Source organism: Lissotriton vulgaris, chromosome 2_2, assembly GCF_964263255.1.
Source record: "Lissotriton vulgaris chromosome 2_2, aLisVul1.2, whole genome shotgun sequence".
Classification (NCBI taxonomy): Eukaryota; Metazoa; Chordata; class Amphibia; order Caudata; family Salamandridae; genus Lissotriton; species Lissotriton vulgaris.
Genome location: NC_141688.1, coordinates 57,812,708 through 57,837,775, shown reverse-complemented (window position 1 = coordinate 57,837,775; position 25,068 = coordinate 57,812,708). Strand labels below are relative to the sequence as shown.

At 47.1% G+C, this 25,068-nt stretch overlaps 1 protein-coding gene across 1 annotated transcript in view; it reads left to right on the top strand.

Annotated features, from left to right (window-relative positions):
* The window catches only part of PEAK1 (pseudopodium enriched atypical kinase 1), a 566,235-nt gene that overhangs the window by 398,445 nt on the left and 142,722 nt on the right, over nt 1-25,068 (top strand). The gene's annotated exons all lie outside the window — the stretch shown is intronic.

Below are 25,068 nucleotides of genomic sequence, written 5' to 3'. Positions count from 1 at the left end.
GGAGTTCTGGGGTATACCTCTTAAGGGGAGTCTCTCATTGTTAGTACGTAACATGTGTTTTTTAAACAGACTCTTCCATCCCTTTTATAGGAAACATGATATCTACATTTCTTGAAATCCCATTATTGCTTGAGGCCATAGTATTGGTTTTGTGTTTAGCCGCCCTTGAGATAACTTTCTTTCCGCACAAGAACAACTGTATAATTATACCTTGGCCTTGACTCCAGCATTAGAAGATATTCTTTTGTCTGAAAAACGATGAAATATTTTTTAGTGCAAACTATTTATTTCCTCAAGTATGTCATATTCTTTTAATTAGAAATAGATTGTGGGTTGCCTTGTCCGCTGGCTTCCAACCTAAATGCTTGCCATGTGATATGAGAAGCCAGTCTAAAGTCTAATCCTTGCTCCACTTGAAAGGAATCCATTCTCAGTTCTATCTGCCCTGTTGCCCAGTCAGGGACATTTAAATGTGGATAAGAGGAGGAATATTGCAGATCCCTACCAGAGGGCATACACCCCTTGTTTACATTTTAGGTCTGAGTTTTGACAACTCAGCTGTCAAACAGGCCTATTGTTAACAATATACATAGTGTGGGTTTTGAGTCGGCCCCTTACAGAGATTGGATTACTTTAGCCAGCCTTTTTTGACCTTAAGTTTGAACCTTTGTCAATCTCGCTGAGCCCTGTGGGGTATTCAGCTCTCACCTAATGTGGTTGGCTGTTTGAATCTGTTTGAATGTATCCTTCCACCTCCACCTGAGTGCCTGCATTGAGATTGCAATAGCCATGTCTGCCCTCTCTGCTGGCTCCCTCCTGTGTGTCTTGTGCTAACGCTGCATGTGTTGCACATTAAGCCCAGACCTTTGATTTGAAATTGGATTTGCCACTGCTTGTTTAAAGGTTGCTTATATTACATAACATGGAGGGATATCAACATATTCCAGTGAGTCTTACAAGTGTGACAGTGATGTTCCTCTGGTCATAGCAGGTGCTCCCTCTCTCTTTCTCTCTCTCTCACCCTCTCCCTCTATGTGTAAAAGAATCCTCTGCTGATAATTATAGTTGAACAGTTACAAAGAATTCTTATAGGATCAAAACGTATTTTATAGGTTTTTGGACCGTGTACTATAAATGTGCAACAGAATTGTGAAGTTCTGTTGGTTAAAAAACACACCACTACTAGAGCCCAGTACCCAGTTCCTGTGTGCAGCTGAGGGACTAGTATATTCCGTTTGGTATAAACTTAAAAATGCTTACTGTCCTTTCAACATTCTGTGATAATCTTTTATAAATGGTTAAGTGGAATTGCCGCCTCCAGCTGTTAGTCCAGTCATTACCTGCATCTCATTTGCGGTATGCTACGTCACAGGCTCCCCGCTCTGCTTATGGGTTCTTCCGTCACAGGCCCTTGATCCCTCCCTCTCACCCTGTTCCTCCATTTACTGCAGTGGCTGTTCTTAATCTGAGGGTCTGCCTCCCCTTTAGTCCTTATTTACCCATAGAGAGTAGGCACTGTCTTCCTCTTATACATACAGTGACAATGTTAAATTGCGCCCTTGCCTCTGGCCTGTTACTGCTGCAAAACGCCCCTTGTCGTCCTTCCACGTCTGTGGGATAATAGGTGGAAATCGTTTTTAGGTCTCGCCTGTCGATGCGCATGCGCATCGAGCAAGCGAGAGTATTGGGACTTATCCACTCTTTATCCACTGCAAGGAATCGTGGCGATTCCTTGCAGTGCCCGTGACTTTTAAGCTCAATGCGCAAAAGCACGTGCACGTCCGTATTTGTTTACCCGCTCCGCCCCCTCCCCTTCCCGCCGTGTCGCATTTCTCCTCCCCCCTCCCCTCTCCTCCGTCCGTCTTGTTAGTTTAATTTAACCCGCTCCGCCCCCTCCCCTTCCCACCGTGTCGCATTTCTCCTCCCCCTCCCCTCTCCTCCGTCCGTCTTGTTAGTTTAATTTAACCCGCTCCGCTCCCTCCCCTTCCCGCCTGTCTCCTACACTAGTCCACCACACACTTGCTGTCATTTGCATTGCCCCCTCTGCTCGTACTCAGCTGTCTCCTGTACAATAACTCATCCTCGTGCCCCTCACCTGGTGAAGACGAAGTACATGAGGCTGATTGTGGTGCATGTCAGCAGGGTGATAGTGTGAGGCTTGTAGAAAAAGTCTATGGTGATGTCCTCCACCTGCTGTTCGTTGATCATCCTGAAGTGCAGCTTGTAGTTGGCATCGCCTTTACTCAGCGTCCGGGCTCTCATGCAGGACGCCATCTCCACCCGCTCCCGGCCTGCCCCTGGCACGGGGGGAGTAAGGGGTGGAGGCAGAACACACCACTAGTGTAACGCAAGGGGTGTACGGGTACCTCACACTATCCGCATGTGACTGGCGGCTGGCAGAGACCAGCTCGGAGAGAGCGAGAAGAGCAAATGACAGTCAATAAGGTGACTGCGTTCTGTGGTGGTCGCTAAGAGGCTGCTAGAATTGGACAAAGCAACGACTTTGTCGTTATCCCCTGCAGTACAATATGGCTTCTCCCAAAGAAGGTGATTCCCTGTTACTGTGGTATCCAACTTAACTGTACAGCACAATCAATGAGTACAGTGAAATAAAAAAAGGACTTTTAAAATTGTAATTTCTTTAGAAGCGTAAACATATCGGCCATCTTCGAAAAAAGGAACACCGTGTACTACTTAGTGGAATGAAATAAAAATATTACGAATACAGTGTCATTAAAATGAATATTGGTTGAACAAATACAGACTTGAATTACTTGCTACAATGCCATATTCAAGGCTACCATTAAAAATGCGTAATGGTAATTTTGCCTTTAAGTTTGGTTTAAACTATTTTCTGATCTTCTAAAAGACTCATAATTACGCAATGTACCGCGTTATTTGTACTTTCAATAGTGTCAAGATGTTGTGATTATTATTTATCATTATTTTGAGTGCCGCATATCTAAAATCCCATTTCTGTTTCCGAGCGGCGCATGCGAGGGTAGCAAGAAAGAATAACATCTCTAGCTCTTTACCTAGGTCTTTAGTGCTTCAGTCATGTTGCAACAGATATGTATCTCACAGTCCGAAAATATTTCGGGAAATGTGTACCAGAATAAAGCGTTACATACATTTAAAAATACGCTTAACGGATTCCAAAACACTTTTCTAAACAATTCTAAAGTACTTGAATACATAGAATTCCCCCTAATAAGTGTATACGTTTCATGCCTTTTTAGTAGTTTATAAAAATGTATTAAAAAAATATGTGGTCACATAAGTAAGACTTTTGCTATTTTGTATCCATCACCGACAGTTTCGCACACACAAATTAACAAGTATCTGTCAAAGATGGCTGCCCCCTAATCAGCACCTCTCATGTAGCCGTCACGTTTCCTTTCATTGCATGGCGACGTTGTTTGAAAAGTGTGTGACAGCTCGGTGTTGTAGCCGGTACCCCAAGCTGTACCGTTCACCTCTGGCCCAGGAATAGCGTAAATCCCTTCCCATCGGCTGCAGGATGGGACACGCCGTTCTGTGACATTGTAAAGGTTATTAATGGGGATGGTGGAGGCATAAAAGGTGAGTGCAGAGACTCCAGTGTCATCATGTCATTACACCCTCACTCACCCTCACTCACCCTCACTCACCCTCACTCACTCACCCTCAACCCCTCACCCTCACTCACCCTCACTCACTCACCCTCAACCCCTCACCCTCACTCACCCTCACTCACCCTCACTCACTCACCCTCAACCCCTCACCCTCACTCACCCTCACTCACTCACCCTCAACCCCTCACCCTCACTCACCCTCAACCCCTCACCCTCACTCACCCTCACTCACTCACCCTCAACCCCTCACCCTCAACCCCTCACCCTCACTCACCCTCAATCCCTCACCCTCACTCACCCTCAACCCCTCACCCTCACTCACCCTCAATCCCTCACCCTCACTCACCCTCACTCACCCTCAACCCCTCACCCTCACTCACCCTCACCCACCGTCACCCTCAACCCCTCACCCTCACTCACCCTCACTCACCCTCACTCTCACTCACCCTCAACCCCTCACCCTCACACAGTGCAATAGGTCTCAGACCATTTCAGTTACAGCTTTAAGAAATGTTTATGGCTTTTTTTATTTGTAATTCTTTAGCATTGGCTACAGGAAACAAAAATGCTAAACATTTACAAAAAAAACCCATAAACAATTCTAAAAGCACTAACTCTAATGGTGCGAGACCTATTGCATTTCCAATGCTTGTTTAATCAGGATCCCTGCCCCTCTTGAGCCAGATGTTGACCCTGAGTTTACTGCTAGTTTGAATCCCCACCTAACTAGGTCTTTACATGTTGTTCCCGCCAGGTGTGTCTCCTGGAGGAGGATCACTGCTTGTATCTGACGTTTGAGGTACTGTAGTACAAGCCCTCTCTTTTTTTAATGCTTTTTCATGTTCAGTTTTTTTAATTTACCGATCCATCTCAGGTAAATAGAAATAATGGGCCCATGTCATGCGCATGCAAAATGACGTGGCCTTCATTGCTGCATCCAGGGGTGCTCTACCACGCCCCTTTGCTGTTGTGAGCGTGTTTTCATAAAGTTATAATGGCTGGACATGGTTCTTGGGAGCAAGAGCTGACACATAAATGGCCAGGCAAGTGACAACATCACCGGCAGGCACACGCTGTGCACTCACAGCTTGAAGTCTTTATTTGTTTTTCTTCATTAGATCTTTAATGCTGTTAATGCTAATATCGATATCAGATACCAGATGGCAACAAGCCACCAATTGTAATGTGAAAATGCATCCTTGGTTTTAATGGGCGATACTGAAACAGATACACTAAATTGGTATTCGGGACGCATGATATAGACCATCAATTTTCAGGCTTCTCCCCATTTTGTGTACTTTATCAAAATTAAGACGTGTTTTCTTGTTTATGCTAGTAGGCTGACTGGGGATTTTAAGCAGGGCACTGGATTTTTAGGTGACCCACTTGTGGGACACCCCCGCGCCGCACGGCCACCAGCTGCTGCGTGTGCCCCTTGCCTGCCCCTGCCTCGCTGCTGCCTCGTTTGCCGGCTGCCGCCGCTGCGAGTGCTTTTGCCATTTGTTTTGACGGTTTTTTGTGCTTGTTAAGGTTTAACTGTCTTTTTTCCCCTGTTTTTTCGTTTCTTTGTGCCTGTTCCACTGTTTTTGCATTTTCCCCGTGTTTGGCTCTCCTTCCTTGTTGTCCGCCTACCTCGCCGCCCCCCGCCCTCCCTTCCCGCCACCGCCGCTTGTCCCCGCCCCTTTTTTGCCTTCTGTAACCCTCCCCGCTCCCGCCTCCCAGCTGCTCCGCCCACCCGCGCACTTGGCCTTAAATGGCGACCGTGCGACGCAGGTGAGTGTGACCCACTTGTGGGACACCCCCGCGCCGCACGGCCACCAGCTGCTGCGTGTGCCCCTTGCCTGCCCCTGCCTCGCTGCTGCCTCGTTTGCCGGCTGCCGCCGCTGCGAGTGCTTTTGCCATTTGTTTTGACGGTTTTTTGTGCTTGTTAAGGTTTAACTGTCTTTTTTCCCCTGTTTTTTCGTTTCTTTGTGCCTGTTCCACTGTTTTTGCATTTCCCCGTGTTTGGCTCTCCTTCCTTGTTGTCCGCCTACCTCGCCGCCCCCCGCCCTCCCTTCCCGCCACCGCCGCTTGTCCCCGCCCCTTTTTTGCCTTCTGTAACCCTCCCCGCTCCCGCCTCCCAGCTGCTCCGCCCACCCGCGCACTTGGCCTTAAATGGTGACCGTGCGACGCAGGTGAGTGTGACCCACTTGTGGGACACCCCCGCGCCGCACGGCCACCAGCTGCTGCGTGTGCCCCATGCCTGCCCCTGCCTCGCTGCTGCCTCGTTTGCCGGCTGCCGCCGCTGCGAGTGCTTTTGCCATTTGTTTTGACGGTTTTTTGTGCTTGTTAAGGTTTAACTGTCTTTTTTCCCCTGTTTTTTCGTTTCTTTGTGCCTGTTCCACTGTTTTTGCATTTCCCCGTGTTTGGCTCTCCTTCCTTGTTGTCCGCCTACCTCGCCGCCCCCCGCCCTCCCTTCCCGCCACCGCCGCTTGTCCCCGCCCCTTTTTTGCCTTCTGTAACCCTCCCCGCTCCCGCCTCCCAGCTGCTCCGCCCACCCGCGCACTTCGCCCTAAATGGCGACCGTGCGAACGCGCAGCGGTCACGCGCAGCGGGCACGCCGATTGTGCGCCGAAGGCGCGCCAAAGGTAAGCCCGTCTGCGCCCGTCCGCGACCGGATCGCGACCAGCGCCAGGACCCCTGGTCCTCGAGTACCTCGACGCACCCGCCTGACGTACTCAGCCGCCACCCTCATCGCTCTCAACACCGGCCGACCCCCAGAATGCCACCAAGCCACTCCAAGACGTACCCACGGACCTTTCAGCTGCCACGCCTGCAAATTCTCCTGCATCCGGACCAGCCCCGCACCAGCACCCGCCAAGTCGAACACCAACAGCTCCCACCTCAAGTGCATCCTGCTCAACACCCGCTCCGTCCACAGACACGCCATCGAACTCTGGAACCTCCTAGACGCCACAGCCCCTGACGTTGCCTTCCTCACGGAGACCTGGATGAACGCCTCTTCAGCTCCCGACATCGCCATCGCTATCCCAGAGGGCTACAAGATCGTCCGGAGGGACCGAAACGCCAACCAGATGGGAGGAGGCATCGCCATCATCCACAGGAACACCATCCGTCTCACGACCAGCACCGACAACACCCTGACCAGCGCCGAACACCTGCATTTCCAGATCCACACCAACCCAAACACCACCCTCAGAGGCACCCTGATCTACCGACCCCCGGGACCACGCACGCAATTCAGCGAGGACATCGCCGACTTCGTCAGCCCGCACGCCCTCCCCTCCGCTGACTACATCCTCCTGGGGGACCTCAACTTCCATCTGGAGAACAACAACGACCGCAACACCAGCACCCTGCTCGACAACCTCGCCAACCTGGGACTCAAGCAACTGGTGTCCACCCCCACCCACCTCGCCGGACACACACTCAACGCTGTCTTCTCATCCAGCACAGACATCGACTTCAGCCACGCCACAGAGCTTCAATGGACGGACCACAGCTGCGTCCACTTCACCTTCAAGAGAACGACGACCCACCAACACCAGCAACAGACCGCCCGCAGAAGCTGGAACAAGATCACAGCAGACCAGCTCGCCACCTCCCTGAGCCAACACCCTCCTGCCAGCTCAGCGAACCCCAGCCAGGCCGCCGACAACCTCACGAAGTGGATCAGCAACTGCGCGGACGAACTCGCCCCGCTGAGGACCCCGCCCAGCAGACCCGGCAGCAAGAAGGCCCCATGGTTCACCGACGAACTCAAAAGCTCCAAGAAGAACTGCCGAGCCCTCGAGAAAGTCTGGAAAAGGGAACCGACACCGGACAACAGAACCTCCTACAAACTTGCCACCCGGAAACACCACCAGCTGATCCGCGCCGCCAAGAAAACTGCATTCAAGGACCGGTTGGACAACAACGCACACAACTGCAAGGAACTCTTCAACATCGTGAAAGAGCTTTCCAACCCCAGCGCAGGAAACAACGACATCACCCCATCGCAAGACCTCTGCAACTCCCTCGCCTCATACTTCCACAACAAGATCACGGACATACACAGCAGTTTCAACAACCAACCAACGCACACCACGACCGACCAGCCACCCCCCCCCCACCACCACCCTCCACGCCTGGACCCCGATCAGCACCGAAGAGACCATCCCCACGTTGAACTCCATCCACTCCGGATCACCGACCGACCCCTGCCCTCACCACGTCTTCAACAAGGCCGACGCTGTCATCGCACCCCACCTGCGAGACATCATCAACACCTCCTTCGACACCGCCATCTTCCCTGAAAGCTGGAAACACGCCGAACTCAGCGCTCTACTCAAGAAACCAACAGCGGACCCCACCGACCTCAAGAATTACCGCCCCATCTCGCTTCTCCCGTTTCCAGCCAAAGTCATCGAGAAGACCGTCAACAAGCAGATGGCCGCCTTCCTCGAGACGAACGGATCCCTCGACCCCTCACAGTCCGGCTTCCGAGCCAAACACAGCACCGAGACCGCCCTCATCGCCGCCACCGATGACATCCGAGCCCTGATGGACAATGGAGAAACAGCGGCCCTCATCCTCCTAGACCTCTCCGCGGCATTCGACACGGTCTGCCACCGCACCCTAGTACGGCGCCTCAGCAACATCGGAATCCAGGACAAGGCGCTGGAATGGATCATCTCCTTCCTGGACGGAAGAACACAGAGAGTCCGCCTACCACCGTACAAGTCAGAGGCCTCCAAAGTCATCTGCGGCGTCCCCCAAGGATCATCCCTGAGCCCCACCCTCTTCAACGTCTACATGAGCCCCCTCGCGGCCATCGTACGCAAACACCACCTCAGCATAATCTCCTACGCCGACGACACCCAGCTGATCCTCTCCCTGACCAACAACCCCGCCGCCGCCAGAGCCAACCTGCACGAAGGGATGAAAGAGGTAGCCGAGTGGATGACGACCAGCCGCCTGAAACTGAACTCGGACAAGACGGAGGTCCTCATCCTGGGCTCCTCACCCTCCGCCTGGGACGACTCCTGGTGGCCTCCCGCCCTGGGCACCGCACCCAAACCGACAGACCATGCACGAAACCTGGGCTTCACCCTGGACTCCTCCCTCTCCATGACCAGGCAAGTCAACAGCGTCTCCTCGGCGTGCTTCAACATCCTACGCATGCTACGGAAGATCTTCTGGTGGATCCCCACAGAGACCAGGAAGACCGTCACCCAGGCCCTCGTCACCAGCCGACTGGACTACGGCAACGCCCTCTACGCCGGGACCACCGTCAAGCTCCAGAAGAGACTCCAGCGGATCCAAAACGCCTCAGCCAGACTCATCCTCGACATCCCACGTTCCAGCCACATCTCCGGACATCTGAGAGACCTTCACTGGCTCCCCGTCAACAAAAGAATCACCTTCCGCCTCCTCACCCACGCACACAAAGCCCTACACGACCAAGGCCCGAGCTACCTCAACAGCCGAGTCAACTTCTACGCTCCCAAACGCCACCTCCGATCAGCCAACCACGCCCTCGCCGCCGTCCCCCGCATCCGAAGAGCGACTACAGGAGGAAGGTCCTTCTCCTACCTGGCCGCCAAGACCTGGAACTCCCTCCCGTCCGACCTGCGCCTGACCCAAGACCACCTCTCCTTCAGGAAGAAGCTGAAAACCTGGCTGTTCGAGCAGTAGCGGCACCCCCCCCCCCCAGCGCCTTGAGACCCTACGGGTATGTAGCGCGCTTTAAAAGTGTATCTGATTGATTGATTGATTAGGTGTGCAGTGGTATTTTACTTGCTAAGCGAATGCAGTGTGTCAACGTATTGAGCACGCCAATTGCTCTCACAAACATGCACACATAACACACAGCCACAGACACCCCCCTCAAAAGTAATAACACACACATTTGAACACAAGTACACGTCCGCAACCTCACAAACATACAATAAAAAAACATTTGCTTTCACACTGCCAAAAACTTGTAGCTCGCCATTGCCGAGACTGATTGGCTTTGCCAGTGCTTGTTTACAATGGAGTTCTGGGGTATACCTCTCAAGGGGAGCCTTTCATTGTTAGCAAGTAACATGTGTTTTTCAAACAGGTTTTTCCATCCCTTTCATAGGAAACATGATATCTACATTTCTTGAAATCCCATTATTGCTTGAGGCCATAGGATTGGTTTTGTGTTTAGCCGCCCTTGAGATAACTCTTCCAGGCGCACAAGAACAACTGTATAATTATACCTTGGCCTTGACTCCAGCATTAGAAGATATTCTTTTGTCTGAAAAATGATGAAATCTTTGTTAGTGTAAACTACTTATTTCCTCAAGTATGTCATTTTCTTATAATTAGAAATTGATTATGGGTTGCCTACCATGCCTGCTGGCTTCCGATCTAAATGCTTGCCATGTGATATGAGAAGCCAGTATAAAGTTTAATCCTTGCTCAACTTGAAAGGAATCCATTCTCAGTGCTACCTGCCCTGGTGCCCAGTGAGAGACTTTTAAATGCGAAAAAAGAGCAATATTGTAGATACATCCCAGAGTATTTACAGCTATGGATGACATTTTAGGTCTGCGTTTTGACAACTCAGCTGTCAAACAGGCCTATTGTTAACAATACACATAGTGTGGGCTTAGAGTCTGCCCCTTACAGAGATTGGATTACTTTGGCCAGCCTTTTTCGACCTTAAGCTTGAACCTTTGTCAATCTCTGCTCAGCCCTTTGGAGTATTCATCGGTCCCCTAATGTTGTTGGCTGTTTGAATGTATCCTTCCACCTCCACCTTCTCTGCTGGCTCCCTCCTGTGTGTCTTGTGCTAACGCTGCATGTGTTGCACATTAAGCCCAGACCTTTGGTTTGAAATTGGATTTGCCACTGCTTGTTTAAAGGTTGCGCATATTGCATGACTTGGAGGGATAGACAACATATTTCAGTGAGTGCAACAGGTGTGGCAGTGATGTTCCTCTGGTCATAGCAGGCGCTCCCTCTCTCTTTCTCTCCCTCTACGCGTAAACGGCTACTCTGCTGATAATTATAGTTGATCAGTTACAAATAATTCTTACAGGTTCAAAACGTATTTTATAGGTTTTTGGACCTTGAACTATAAATGTGCAACAGAATTGTGAAGTTCTGTTGGTTAAAAAGACACTACTACTGTTGTCCAGTACCCAGTTCCTGTGTGCAGCTGAGGGACTAGTATATTGTATTCCAGTTCTGTTTGGTATAAACCTAAAAACGCATATTGTCATTTCTGGATTCTGTGATAATCTTTCATAAATGGTTAAGTGGAATTGCCACCTCCAGGTGTTAGTCCAGTCATTACCTGTATCTCTTTTGCGGTATGCTACGTCACAGGCTCCCCGCTCTGCTTGTGGGTTCTTGCGTCACAGGCCCTTGGTCCCTCCCTCTCACCCTGTTCCTCCATTTACTGCAGTGGCTGCTTCTTAATCTGAGGGTCTGCCTCCCCTTTAGTCCTTATCTGCCCATAGAGAGTAGGCACTGTCTTCCTCTTCTCCAGTTCTTGCATTCATCGAAGACTGGCGCTCTTCTGTTCACGGCTTCTCTCTCTTCCTTTCGACCTGTGCTCCCACCCATCAGAGTTTGACCCAAAGTTCTTCACAGCCTCTCTCTTCTCACCCCCTGCGGCCCTCTACTCTTTACAGCGTCTCTTTCTGTCGCCCTCTGCCTTTAAGCAACGGACTTTAGCTCTCTCTTTGCAAAGCTTTCATGCTCTCTGCCCTTTACAGCTTCTCTCTTCTCTCACCATGTGCTCCAGTTCAGCAAGACTCTTGCCCCCTGATCTTCAGTCTATCCCTCCATTCAGCAAATATATGCCTTCTGTTCTTCCTATAGACCCTCTTCCTCCACCCAGTACTTCCATTCATTTATGTAGGAACCCTTGTTCTTCACAGTTTTTCTCTTCCCATTCTCTGTCATTCCATTCATTAGATTTTGCCCCTCTTTTCTTCACCGCTTCTTCCTTACCCTGCCGTTCTTTTCATCACGCTCTGGCTTTCTGTACTTCACAGACTATCTTCTCTCCCTATCCTTCCATTCTTCAGTCTTTGGAATTCTGCTGTTCACTGCTTCTCTCTCCCTCTCTGCTTCTATTTGTCTGATCCTGGCAGTTTGTTGTTCACAGCTTCTGTCTTCCTCTTACCCTAGCCTTCCATCACCAAGCTTACACCCTCTGTTCTTCGCAGCTTCTTTCTTTTTCTCACCATGTCCTCCCATTCATCAGACTTTGTTTCTGCACTTTCTCCCAACCTTTCCTTTACTTCGTTAGATTTTGTCCCCGGCCGCCTGTTCCTCCCTTCTTCTCTCTTCCGGTCACTGTGTCCTTCCATTCATCAGATTCTGGGCCTTTCTTCTTCACAGCCGTCTTTTCTTTCGCCCGTTCCTTCCATTAATCAGACTCTGTGCTTTTCAGAGTTTCTCTATTTTATTCACTCTGTCCTTTCAGTCATCAAAGATACCATCTGACTATTCACCAGAGTTCACCCCCCTGCTTCTTCTTTGTATCCACCCAAAAGTCAAAGTTCCTGTCTCTTCCCACCTACAAGATCAGGCATCACAATCGCGGTCATCTCTCCTCGTCCATCCAAAGGACAGATTTGGGCTCCCCTCCATGACTCTTCATTCATCACTGCATCATTCATCTGCTCCTCCAACTAACATAAGCCATACCTTCCTCATAGCTCCATCTCTACCCTGCTATCCATCGCAAGATGTGGCCCTGCTTCAGACTTTAATACTTCTTCCTTCAAGAGGCCAAAGCTTATGGCTCTGCCAGTACTTGCTTCCCACCACAACCTTTCATTTTACTAGATTGTCTTCGTCTTCCTGTTCCGCCTCCTCATCCTATATTCTCTCAGACTCAAAGATTGTGCCTGTTCCTCCTTCTTGCCACTAATTTTTAGGTTGAGCCTACCATACAGCACAAACTGTCTGATTGTGAAAGTCCTATAGTGAATTTACTGTGTGCTTAGAGCCCGCCCTTTGTTTACTATTGGTTTGCTTTATTGCCACTCTCTGCTTGCTTTTTATTTGTTGTCTTGTGTTGGCTTGCCATGCTCTTCCATGTTTATCCCTCCCCTGGAGCATAGCCTCTTTACTTGTATCCTTTCACCGCTTATTTTCGGGAACAACATTTTTCTTTTTGGTTAAACACTCCATGAGAATGCATGTGTTTTCCAGCTGTTTTCCTTAAGTATTTCTCCTACTCTTCTCTGCTGTACTGTGTGTTGGTCTCTCTCCCCCATGTGCTTCTCTCCCGCCCCCTTTGCACTCTCCCTGTGTTTCTCCCCAGCATTGCTTTCTCACTTGTGTGCTTCTCCATAAAGTGCTGCTTTTCCATGCCTCCACTGCTCCCCGTTGCTGCACCAATCACTCTTTTTCTCCCCTTTACTATCCCTACCCGCCCTACACCCTTTGCTGGCCCTTCCCACCCTCCCTCTCCCAATAGCTGCTGTCTCCTGACCACTCGCCATTGCTGTCTCCTCCCAAGATTCTGATCCCCATTGCGTCCTGCTTCTGCTTCCAGCCTCCTCCTCCCCCACTGCTGCCCCTCCAGTGGTCTTTCTTTAATTATTTATTTGCGAAGGTCAGGCAGCCAATTACTGTCGACTTTAAAAACGTTTTTCTCCTACTTCGATGTATTTTTTGTAATTTTCTATTCCATATAAAAATGCCACCTACATGATTTTGTAGGCCTGTCCTCCTTCTCGCCTTTCATTCTTCATAAGCTCAATGGTTCTGTCTGTCTGTCCTATTCAACCTTCTTTCTTCATGGCCTTAGACACTGCCTGTACCCCATTCTTACTATTAATTCTTCACAGGCAGAAGAGTTCTAAGTGCCAACACCCTCCACTCCTCACCCCTGCATCCTGCTTCTCCTAAATGACTGCTGTCTGCCTCTCATGATTGTGTGCCTTTTTAGTAGTAGTAGTAAAAGCTTTTATTCGACAATTTGTCATAAAGCCAACACATATAAAATACATACATAATCAAATTTAAAAACTGAGTTACATTTAGCAAAACATTCACAGTACAAAAAATGCAGTATGTGCAGGTCCCAGACCATCATCGCAGGTTATTTGTGATTTTAGGATAGTGCATTACTTATTCACTATTAGTAATCATACAATCGAGCTTTCTTCCTATTTAATTACAAGACCAGAATAAAAACAGCTAATTACAGTTATAAATACTTTAAAAAGCCAGCAATAAAAACACTTAAACTCTACATTTTCATTCCAAATTTCTTTCTGATCAAGCAGACACTATGGAGATACCTGCTCACTCCAAATGTTATCAACCTGGTGGTTGAAGACCTAAGTAACCGTTCTGCCTCTTTATACGAACGTGTGCCCACATTTTTACAAAGGGGTCTGATCCATTTCGTACGTTGTAATTTGTATAACGGGCAAAAAAAAAAGGTATGGGCCTCGTCTTCTTTTGGTTTCAAATCACACAATTTACAAAAAGGATCACTTCTTTTGGAACTTCCCCACCGATAAGTGTTTACATTTATCTGTAAAATCCCATATCTCTATAATAGATATACGGTTTTAGCCAAAGGTGGCTCAACTTCATCCATAAATTGTTCAAATATGGGGGAGTCCTTAAATTGCAAAAACTTTTGTGTTAAAGAACCAGTAGCACGTTCATATACATTAATGTTCACATAATTCCAGTAGGCAGATTTTACTTGTTTTTTGCAGATAGTTAACGAGGTGATTGATGTTGCTGGAGTATTCCAGAAATGTGAAAGACCAAATTTTATAAACAAAATGGATATATGTCTCAGCCACTTAATTGAGTTAAAAGAGTCCAGTTCCCTAATTTCCAACAATCCTGCTCTGTAGTCAACGAGTTCCGGGGTAGACCATAATCTTACCCAATAGAGCAATGGTCTCAACCAGCACAAATGGTCTGTGCGTTTTAGACTAATATCTAAGTAAACAGGCACTAGAGGCGTTCTTACTGGTAGTCTTAATAGACGTCTAAAGACCGCATTCTCGTCAGTATCGAATGTTTTATTTGAGTAAGGCTCCCAAATCTCAGCCCCGTACAGGGCGGCAGATTGCGCTTTGGCTTTAAACACTTCAGTCGCGGGAGTTATAGCTTTTGAGGTACTCTCTCCGTGAATTTTTAAAATGGGGAGAGAGTTATGCTTGAGTGTTAGCCTACTTTTTTCTAATTGATTTGTCCAAGACATTTTACTGTCAAGCCTGATACCCAGATAGTCGAAAAAATCCACGTACTCTAATTTAATATTGTTTAGGGCCAAATTCTTCTTAAAAGTTTTGGGGGGATTAATGGCCATGTACTTAGTTTTAGATGAGTTAATTTCTAACCCCTTTAACTCGCAGTAGCTATGGAATTGATTTATTAAATTTTGCAAGCCTTTAGGTGTTTGTGATATTAAAATGGTGTCGTCCGCAAATAGCAATGCTGTAATTGCCTCATTACACAGTTTGGGGGAGTCATGGTTACATTGTGCCAGATAGGGGGGGGGTATCATTTACGAATAAAGAGAAAAGGGTTGGGGCCAGTACGCACCCTTGTCGTACCCCCCTTTTTACTGGTATAGCTTGGGTAAGTTCACCATTTCTTCCCCACCTTACTTTAGCAAAGTTGTCAGTATGAAGCTTTATGAGGTTATCCAGCAATTCATCTGGGACACCCATCTTCCTTAAAGTGTCCCATAATAGGGAACGGGGAACAAGATCAAACGCTGAGCGTAAATCCACAAATGCTACATATATACTACACTTCTTTATTTGGATATATTTCCAGCAAATACACATAAACCTATACACCTGGTCCACAGTGCTTGTCTTGATTCTGAATCCTGCTTGATATTTTGAAAGGATTTTGGATTCCTCTATCCAAATTAAGTCGATTTTAAAATATGTCTGGCAAAATTTTTTTGTAAAATGTCAATTAAACTAATTGGTCTGTAATTACCAGGATTATAGCGGTCCCCTTTTTTATAAATAGTAACTATTTCTGCCCCCTTCCATGTTTCGGGGATCGGAGTTCCCAACAGGATGGAGTTACACAGAAAATGTATGTAGGAACACCATACTTCGATGTTATGAGTAAATAAATCCCCTGGTAATCTGTCCGGGCCTGGTGCCTTGCCCGCCTTGATTGCCTTTATTGCACCCAAAGTCTCTTCAATGCTAAATTTAACTGGGTTGGTACACTGGGGGAAGGATCCAAGATGATTGCACTCTGGGGACACCCCATCCTGATCATATAGTTTTACAAAGTGATCAAACCAAATTTTTTCATCCAGGAAAAAATCCCTATTGGAGCTACCCGTTTTATTATTTTTGGCTATCAATCTCCGAAAAGTACATTGGTCGTGCTTCCTAGCAGCATTTAGAAGATCTTCCCAGATTGAATCATCCCATTCCTTTTTTGCATTACACAGGAGTCTTTTATATTCATGTCTACATTCTCTGACCCTCGTCTGATCTCTGGATTTCACGGCAATAATTAGGTTGCTTTTAGCTAGACGACACTGTTTATTGTACCATGGTGTCTCTAGTTCCAATTGCCGTCTTACATTATCTTTATTGTTATTACAAGTTTTACTCAGAAAGGGAGTTAATGCCTCTACTAAGTGGTAATGCATTTTAAGGACATCATGAGATCCTAACCTCGAGTTATCATATAGGGGGGTGATATCTGTGAAGGTATTGTAAATGCCCAAGAGCGTGTCTTCTTTTGCTAGGATATATGGCCATTTTAGTGCTTTCCTATTATTGGAGACAACAACCTCGGCCACCTCCCTGTTAGATTCAGTCTCAGCATCCGATGTAAAAAAGGGTTCCGGTGTCATCCCCAATTGTAAGGGAAAGTGGTCACTTTCTGGTCTGTTCACAACCTTAAATGCCAACAGCAGATACCATAGGTTGGTTGATATCAACATAAAATCGATCAATGACTTGGATGACCCCTTGCTATATGTATAGTTAGCTGGCTTATCTGGATCTAATCGCCCATTACATGCCCTTAAGTCATTAGATACAGTCAGTTCATAGATCTGCATAGCTGCCACAGTGCTTTTAACTAATTTTACACTATCTAGGATAGGGATGTCATGAGCCCTGTCTTCATTTTCTAACAAGTTTTCAAGCCCCAGTACGGGCTCGAATTGGCAGTTAAAATCCCCGCCTATGATTATTTTCGTGTCTGGCTCTAGGTTACACAAATACGCACTAAGTTGCTCTATGACCATTGATTCCTTATTCTGGGGGTGTGGTCTATTATAGATATTTATCATATAAACATCACCCAAATCTTTCGTGGTTATCTTAACCCCAAGCAAATCATTAGAAGTGAGGTACAAGGGCGATACTACAACATTCAAGGAAATTCTTATCCAAATAATTAAACCCCCTGAGGGTCTACCTCTTGCTGATGCAATCGCCCCACTGTGAAATGCTTTATAACCAAGTCTATGTACCATGTTGATTGCCCAAGTTTCCTGGAGGAGTATGATATCATGCTCCTCCAGGAAAGAACTCCAGTTCCTGTCGCAGAGGTTTCTTGACAACCCTGCGATGTTCCATGACAGGATTTTTATGTCTCGTTTTAGTTTACATTGTACTGGGTTAACTGGGTTCTTATTACATGTATTTGGTATTTCCCCCTCCTTGGGACCCTCCAAAAGCACGTTTCCGTGTGTCAAATTCCAGGGCTCAATATTTAACGTTGATTACACATCTTGGTCCTGAACAATGCAGGGAACAACTGTATCCCTCCCTTGGTGATCAATCAGGATACTGTCAAACAAAGTTCCAGCCTGTATGGTTTCGGCTGTTTCTGCTACAGAGGGCTTTACACAGGTATCTGAGTTTGATGTTACACTTGATTCCCATTGGTACACACTAGACATAGGGGAAAAAGTTCCATTTGGACCATAGTTTTTTGTTTGTCAATGACCCCACCATGACCAATTTTTGTCCATATCCATATTCAGTGGGAATGTTCTGCCAACAGGAGTCGGGGATCAAAGAATGAGAATCTATTATCCAACAAACCTGGCTGTAATGGAGCTCTACTGTCTTGTTTCCAGTGCATTGGATAAAAATAACTAAGGTCACAGGTTCCGATTCCTAGGTTACCTCTTCGTGGTTGTTGGCTATACACAAGCTGTGCGACTGAGGGATCTTTAAAATTGACCAAAATGCAATCCCCATCGATATCTTTAGGCCTGGTGCCCAGCCAGCTGACTCTTCGAACTTGGATGACCTGGCAATTGACAGTGTATGGTAGAGGTCTATTTTCTCTTAGCTAATATAAGGTCTTGTTTTTTAGTTCGTCATAGGACTCCCTTTTGTTAGGTTTCAAAGGAGGGACACCGGTGAGCACTACCACATATGGTTGGCACCCCGGTGGGAGGTGTGCATTTGGAACCTTTTTCGGCGCTGAAATGCCTGTGTTACAGTCAAATGTTTGAATATTGTTATTATTGCCACAGGTAGATGTGGGGACTGTGTTTCCTATCCCTTCCATGGGCTTTAAGGGCGTCGAAATTTGAGAGGTGGTGGTATTTAGTACCTGTTTGGTTTTGCGTGGTGCAGGCTTTGGGGGAGCAGCCACTTGAATTCCTCCATTGTTTGATTGCACTTTGGGAGGCTCCACTCGCGATCCACCCAGTACAACATTAGGCCTACTTTGGTCTGTCACCTTGTCATTCTTAGATGGGCGAGTTTGTTGCGCTGGTTTGGAAGTCGTTGAGCTATTTTCCATCCATGCGGTATCTGCTCCAATCTTGGAATGAAGTTTAACCAGTGATTTTAAAGCAAAGAAATTACCCAAGGAGGTTTGCTCGAATTTGTCCAGGCGCTCCGTTAGCCCTTTCAGTCTTTCAGTTACCGGTTGCAGTAAAGTTGTCATAAGAGATTGAATCTGTTCGATCAGCGAGTTGGATACTAGGGAGTCTTTAGGGCTATTAGCTAGTTCAACAACCGGGGCAGGACTAGGAGAGACATTTAATGAGTCTCCCTCACGTTGTTCGCTTGATTCTATCCCAGTGGTCGTAGAAACAGTGTCTAACGATTTACAATATGTTCCCCCATTCATGTAGTTTTTTCTGATTCTCTTTATAGCCTTTAATCTATAGGCTTTGCGTGGGATAACTAGTCTTTTCCGTTTTACAGCTACCCTGCTAGTTTTTGTAGGGGGGGATTGTAAAGCTTGTCCATTTGGGATATCATGTATCGTTATTACAGGCAAAGCCGGAGGGATAGGTACTATGGTAGCAGGACAATTTCTTGTTGTGTCAGTAGTACCTGTAGGTTTGTTTGTCGGTGCTGTGTCAGGTATAATTTCAAAAAAGTCACTATCTGATCTCAGATCAACGACACAGGGTTGCAAATCACTAGGGATTAAAGAAATTGTGGGGACCAACGGAATAATGTTTGTTGGTGATTTGGCCTGCACAAGTGTCCCCAGTGAAGAACGCTTGTGAGCCAAATATTCTCGTAATAGTCTGCGTTCTGCTAAGATGATTTCCTTCTCTACAACAGAGACGGCACGAGTAATAAAATTATCCATGGTCCCTAGTGTAGAATTTCCCCCTCTCCGTGAACATCTACCTGAACGAGTAGCCATTGGGGAATATGTAGACATGGAAATCGTGCAACAAAATGAACAGTAGTGTGTAGCCCAGCAAGCAATCCTCTGATTTACCTGTGATGTTGGAGGGGTGGCCCGTCCCGGCCCCTGCTGGCCCCGGACGGCCACAGACGGCCCGCCCTTTGCCCGGGCTTCGCCCGGCGCTCCCGCGCTGCGGTAGCTAGATGTAACTAAATAGGCTCGACAGCGTACTGGGGGCGGGGCACCGAGTCAGCGCGGACCAAGTGTGCAGGTGTGCTGTGCAGGCAGGGACTCCTGGGAGAGCGAGTCCCTGCTACAGCAACGGTCTCTGCCGCTGACTTTAGGCTAGAAGTGACCCCGCTGGTTTCCCTCGCCGAGGCTGTGAGCTGAGACCGCTCCCAACAGCCGGTAATGCCCCAGTGGACGACGCGGCACCCGCGAAGCGGGTGCGGCTAAGAGTGGTGTTCAAAATTCAAGAAGGGCGTCCAGAAGAACCACGGGTAAGCTCTATGTGCTTTTGCAGTATCCCGTTGACAAGATGGCAGAGCGAGGCTTTTCACTGCCTGCAGAGCGTCCTGGGGGCGGGGCACCGAGTCAGCGCGGACCAGGTGTGCAGGTGTGCTGTGCAGGCAGGGACTCCTGGGAGAGCGAGTCCCTGCTACAGCAACGGTCTCTGCTGCTGACTTTAGGCTAGAAGTGCCCCCGCTGGTTTCCCTCGCCGAGGCTGTGAGCTGAGACCGCTCCCAACAGACGGTAATGCCCCAGTGGACGACGCGGCACCCGCGAAGCTCTATGTGCTTTTGCAGTATCCCCTTTGCCTTTTTAGGTCGAGCCTGGGCAGCGCATGTGCTGCTCTGGAAGCCATGCTATATTGGTGCATGTACTTGAAGCTCCGCCTCACCCTCCGCCCATATTTGTCACCCGCTTGTGTCATTGTACTTCGTAAATGTTGCCATCTGATTTGTTATCAGGCGTGTTAGTCCCTCCTTAGTACCGTCTTGTCTTCATTTGTAACCTCCCATGAGTACTGGCCCTTTTACTTCGGTACACTGGACTTCTTCTTTAGTCTGTAAGCACTATTTTCTTTAATGAGTTTCTCTTACTGTAGTAGGGTCTCTTGTGCGCAGTTGTGACCCCTGGCTTAGTTTATTTAACTTCCAAATGGTGAGCTATTCATGAGCCATGGGAGAGAGAAGGGGGCAACCCAGCGATGCCTTCACACATTTGGAATGTAATCGGTCTCACATTTGCGAGAGTTTAAGCTATTGACATTGTAAATGACAAGGCCTTTAATTTATGTTTTAAAAATCAAAGCATAAATAAAAGGCATTGTCATTTACAATGCCAATAGATAAAACGTGTGTAAATATTGCATTGCAGATGCTTCTTTTCGATCTTACTTTACAGAGCAGTTGTCATGTAAAATTATGTTCTCAACAGAAAATAGTTTTCAGAGGTAGTACAGAGAGAGGGGCTTAAGCTCTTACCACATCTTGGTTAACTTAAGTACTGCATTTGATTGGGCAGAAGTTATATGCTTCCAATGAAAAAGAGTTCTTCTATTGCACTTTTTAACTTGTGGCGAAGCTTATACTCAATACAGATGGACTGAGTTGGTTACAAAAGCAAGCCAGTTATCACAGCTGTAGGCTTGATCTGTTTATTATAGAAATGGTCTATTATGAAGAGCATATGTGAAAGTCAAAAGGCATTTATGCGTGGATTGTTTTTATTCTGTATTAAAACTGGCAGAGAGGTTTTTTGTTACAAGGAATCTCACAGATTACTATAATAGGTAATGGTTTTTGTGTTGTTTACCCCTTCTTACAAACTGTGAGACTAGGAGATTTGTACGGTCATATTCCTTGTTAGGCTATTTTAGGAAAGATAATATTTTGCTTTGCCAGCTATCCTTTTGTATACACTAGCTGTATGACCATGTGTGCCTGATTGTTGCCTTGTGGGAAATCAATACAGTGGGCCTTGAATGGTTATGATGACACCATTAGTAAAGGCTACCTCTCTGATTGGATCACATGGAAAGGGTATGTCTGATGCTATATGTCTAACATAGTTATTGCGAAAAGTCAGAGCAATGATAATAGGCCTAGCTTATTTATTGTGAAAGTATTTGATAAAGCCAGGATGTAGACAGGTATTATATTACATGAAGGCTTAAACATTTCTGTCATAAGCAAGCATTTTGGTGTTCAGCCCTTCCAACAACACCTGGGAGGAGAAGATTTTAAATGTGACAATCGTTGATAGGCTCTTTAGAGAGATGTTGTATATTGTTTTGACACTGTAAGTCCGTACATAATTGTAATTGTATAACCGTATGCATGACGATTGCCACTTTATGCTGAGTTCAGTAGACCAGTGTTGGTTTGTGTTGTCACGCCAGCATTAAAGGCGGTATGCCTTATTTTTCCATTGGGAAAAGTTATGTCAGATTCTATAAGTTTGATCTGTCTATTAAGCAATAGAATGACAGCCAGTAGCCATGACTTACGTACTGTGAAAAGCATGTGTTAAAAGCAATAGGCTTTTAAGGGTGGATAGTTATTACACTTTGCTAAAGCTGGTGTTTTGGTACTTGGAACCTCACAGATTGCCATAGTAGCCAAGGGTTTTGGTGTTCGTGACCCCCTTGATTAAACTCTGGGGATAGATGATTTACACTATGGTAATCTTTATTGGGCCCTTTTAATTGGGACTTTATATTATATAACATAACTTTTTGTATGTATTTGTAATTGTATTACGGTATACCAGATAAATGCCTATTGACAAAGTAGATGCTCAAAAGCAGTATGTGTTGGGTATGGTGGCTAGCTGAAAGCCTGTAGATATATATTTGGTAAGATTAAATCTCATTACCTTTGAGGCAAGTATGTTGGTGTTGATCATCCCCTTTAACAAACCTAGCCTTACCATATATATACTTTGTCATTTTTACACATGCTAACACTGTCTAGTCAATGGTTTCACCTCACTAATACCAGTTTACCACCCAAATTCAGCAAAAAGTAACTGAAAGGTGACCAGTCAACCTTCACTGCAACTGCAAAGAAAAACATTTTGCTGAATTACTATTAACGTTTGACCCATTTGAGGTAAAATACATTTTTGCTAAAATCTTACAAATTATGAGACAGATGATGGATTATGTGGCAAATCCATAATCATGCAGAAAATTCTGCAGATGTGGAATCCTATAATTTGGTGGCCCCTTGAATATTCATATATTCATGTATTTTAAAAGGCATTTTTTGATTAGAAGATCCTTGCAGACAACTGAGCTTGTCAGGCCTTCATGAGAGATTCTAGCAACAATTGTTACAATTGTTAGTACTATAGCAAATCATGCTTCATGCCGTATAATTTGCCATCTCGTGGTGGACAATGTAGTCAAACGTGTTGCATAATTTGGTCCTCCGCTGCTGCATAGAAGGATTTTGTGTGGGCCCTCTTCTGCTATTGATCTGCATGAGTGTAATTTGCAATATACTTCCATTCATGACGGCATTTCCCTTGGGGTATTGGGTCAGCTCACTTTAGCTATGGGCTCTCTCTGCCCCTGAGATGACATAATTGTCTGATTGCATGTGGCTATCTGCCTGAAAAGTAGTATGTTTCTGTGCCAGGGCTGGTGAACCAATCTTTTAGTTTTCCACTGTTTTCTATCATAGGTTCCCTTTCATTTGTTTATTTCTACTCTTTTTATTTTCATTTTGTAGAGCGTACTGATCTTCAGGCAGTACTAAGTGTCGCTTGCTTGCCACTCATTTTGTTTACAGTACACAACATCCCTCATGGTCACTCCTTCGTCCATCCTGGAATGGTATTATCCAGGTCACAAGTCCTAAAAAAAGAAGTGGGGGGCCGCTGACGTCACGACAGGAAGTGACGTCGCAAAAGGTGGTTTGCACCATCAGAATCATTGCCTCCCCTCGCTCACCCCTTAGATGCGATTGCATCAGAGAAGCCAGCGCGGGAGCAGCGTTCTGAATGGCCTCCGATCTCGCCCCAGAGAGGCCAAAGAGTGAATGTGTGGCTCCATTTGCTCCAGTTATCGAGCTCCCAGTAAAATAAGGTTGGGGGGACCCCGTCCCCCGACTCGAGCCGTGGTATTATACATAATGTATCACTTATTTACCATTCCGAGATTACCAAAACATTGGCTCTAGGCGCAACAGCCGCGATGAAACTTTAAAACAGTGATACTCTAGGTGCAGTAACTTTGCGAGATACGCACCTTCTGCTCTATTGAATTGAATTTGTTATTGCAAGCATATGCTACCTAAATTTAGGCAGCAGCATTTTTTATTTTTATTTTTGTAATTATCTTGAGTATTGCTGTTGAATTTGCGTGGGTGCGTTGCTGTGGTAATATAAATAGGTGAATGCAAGTAAGAGAGAAGGAATGGATGCAAGCTTGAGTGACAGTGCATGTATCATAGATTATTGAGTGCCTGAGAGGTACTTTCATTTAGAAGCCGCACCTGCTGGCATTGCCAGGGCATGTTGCTGCACGTGCTGAATAGACGCCCGGGCGGTCGCCGTGTCCACGTGGCCCGGGAGGTGCCGGAGGTGTGTCACGGTAGTGACTGGGACAGCCGGTGCAGTCGCACCAGTGAGTGGGCGGGCCCCGTGGGATGAGGTGTTTGTACACATGGCCAGCCAGCGCGCGGACCCGCCTTCAGGGCGCGGGGTGGAAGTTAGAACAACTGCCCAGGCGCTATTTCTGTGCACAGTGGACACCGGATACCGCTCTATCTATAGACCTAGAGGTATGCGGCCCCTTGCATAGTCCACCCGCCCCCGCGCGGGGTCAGCGTGCCCTCCGCCCCTAGCATTCTTCTTCACTCATCTGTAGTTCATTCCCTTCTCCCTTCTGTTTACTCTCCCTCCTTTCTTCACCCCCAGCCTCCTCTGTCTACCACGCCTCACCCGTACCCCTCCTCCTCTTCAATTTGCTTTTGTTTCCATTGTTTCTCCCTCTCTTGGCCCTCTTCACCTGCCATCTCCTGTTTTGTCTCTGACGTAAATTATCATTAGCTTCCCTTTGTTTCCCTTCGTCATCTCATGTCTCTCCACTCCTCACACATCCCCTCTAGTTTTCCTTCCGGTCATCAATAGCCTCTTTTCACTCTCCAGCGCCTACTTCCTTTCTCTCCCTGCCTGTTGATTCTCTCTCTCCACTTCTTTCCTTTTCAATTTCCATCTTCCTTTCTCTTTTTATCTTCTCCTTGTGTCCTCTCTATTCCCTTCTTGATTCCCTTCTATTTACTCATCCGCTTTACTCTTGTATCCCCAGCTTTCTGGACGCTCTTTGGTAGTTTCGATTTCCTCCTCCGCGCTCTTCCTCTGTTTCTCCTCTCCTCTATCCCCTGTTTTCCTCTCCTCAGTCCCCTGTTTTCCCCTCCTCTATCCCCTGTTTTCCTCTCCTCTGTCCCCTGTTTTCCTCTCCTCTGTCCTCTGTTTCTCCTTTCCTCTGTCCCCTGTTTTCCCCTCCTCTATCCCCTGTTTTCCTCTCCTCAGTCCCCTGTTTTCCCCTCCTCTATCCCCTGTTTTCCTCTCCTCTGTCCCCTGTTTTCCTCTCCTCTGTCCTCTGTTTCTCCTTTCCTCTGTCCCCTGTTTTCCTCTCCTCTGTCCCCTGTTTTCCTCTCCTCTGTCCCCCGTTTTCCTCTCCTCTGTCCTTCTTTTCCCTGTCCTCGGCTCTCAGTTTATCCCACTCCTCTCTCCTGTCCCTTCCTCTCCCCAGCCGCGTCCCTCGAGTCGTGCCCTCTTTCCCACTCTCCTCTCTCCTCGGCTCTCCGCCTGTGGGCTGCCCTCCTCTGGGGGG